This window comes from Canis lupus, chromosome 14 (assembly GCF_048164855.1).
Source record: "Canis lupus baileyi chromosome 14, mCanLup2.hap1, whole genome shotgun sequence".
NCBI lineage: Eukaryota > Metazoa > Chordata > Mammalia > Carnivora > Canidae > Canis > Canis lupus.
In genome coordinates this window covers 55,928,276-55,930,066 of record NC_132851.1, presented here as the reverse complement: position 1 = coordinate 55,930,066, position 1,791 = coordinate 55,928,276, and the positions used below count along the sequence as shown (strand labels likewise).

The 1,791-nt window shown below is 39.1% G+C and overlaps 1 pseudogene; it reads left to right on the top strand.

The window, feature by feature from the left end:
- The first annotated feature begins 587 nt into the window (after nt 1-587).
- On the top strand, nt 588-1,558 carry LOC140603558 (ADP/ATP translocase 2 pseudogene; annotated as a pseudogene).
- Nucleotides 1,559-1,791: the final 233 nt, after the last annotated feature.

The window sequence follows — 1,791 nt, the reverse complement described above, 5'->3', positions numbered from 1 at the left end:
ATCTATGATGACAGTGGAAGCTTTTAATATTTCTCTCTAGGTACATAACAGAAAGAACTGGGGAAAAGCAGAATATTTCAACAACCATAATAATGAAACAACTACAAAGTATATCTGCTGGGTAAGCACACATGAAACCTTTTAAAAAAATTGACTGTGAAAAAAAAAAAATTGACTGTGGCGGTGCCTGGGTGGCTCAGTCAATTACAAGTGGGTCTTGGCTTCTGCTGCGGTCATGATCTCAGGATTGTGGGATGGCAGGGCATTGGGCTCCCAGGCTCTGCCCCAAGTCTGCTTGAGAGTCTCCCTCTCCCTGTGCCCCTCCTCCTGTTAATGCATTCTCTCTAAAATAAGTAAATACAATTTTTAAAAACAAAAGAAAAATTGACTTGGTACTGGCCTATAAATCAAGTCTCAAAATATTTCAAAGAATTGAAGAGTTTATTTTCTGCCCATAATAAACTTTTACGAGAAATCAATTACAAAAAGTAACTAAAAATATCTAAATGTTTGCAAATCATAATGGAAAGTTTTAAACATGTTTTGATATTAATGAAAATGAAAATACTAGATATCAAAATTAGAAGATGAGTCCCAGAGTCCCAGCTGGTTACTATCACAGTCTTCCAGTTACCCACCTCCTCTTTCCTTTCAACTTGACAGATGCCGCTGTGTCCTTTGCTAAGGACTTCCTTAGCAGGTAGAGTGGCCCTGGCCATCTCCAAGACCATGGTGGTAGCACCTATCTAATGTGTCAAGCTGCTGCTACAGGGGCAGCATGCCCACAAGCAAATCACTACAGACAAGCAACACAAGGACATTATAGATTGTATGGCTCACATCCCCAAGGAGCAGGGAGTCGTGCCCTTCTAGGGTGATAACTCTGGCCAATGTCATCAGACATTTTTTCACCCAAACTCTCAACTTCACCTTTCCAGATAAATCACACAGATCTTCCTGGGTGGTGTGGATAAAAGAATCCAGTTTTGGCACTGCTTCACAGGGGATCTAGCATCAGTTGGTGCCACTGGGGCCACATCCTTGTTTTTATGTTTCCTTTTAATTTTGCCCATACCAGTCTAGCGGCTGATGTGGGTAAAACCAGGGCTTAACCAAACTACCTGGTTAAGATCTACAAATCTTATGGGATTAAAGGCCTGGACCAAGGCCTTAATGTATCTGTGCAAGGCATTATCATCTGCCGAGCTGCTTACATTGGTATCTATGACACTGAAAAGTGAATGTTTCCAGGTTGCAAGAATATTCACATCTTTAACAGCTGAATGATTGCACATGGCACAGTTGTTATGGGTTGACTTTCTATGTTTGATGTTATTCATTATGAAATGATGATCCAGTCAGGACACAAAGGAACTGACACCATGTACATAGGCACTCTTGACTGCTGGAGGAAAATTGCTCATGATGAAGGAGCTAAAGCTTTTTTCAAAGGTGCATGGTCCAATATGCTCAGAGACTTGGGTGGTACTTTGTGCTTATCTGGTATGATGAAATAAAAAGTTCACATAAGTTAGTTCCTAGTGTTTCCCCCTGTTAACAATCATGTTGTATGATATAACATATCCTGAGCATTCTTGATAGACTGTTAGCTGTCTATTTATCAATGGCAACTATTTACTGATTGAAATTAGGAAGCAATGTTATTCATCTGACCAGTTGCCTCTTAAAGCCATTTCCATGATGATGATAATTCAATTATATTTTTTATTTCAGTTACTAATACATTTGAAGAAATAGAAAGTATCAGAAATATTAAAAAATGGAAGATGA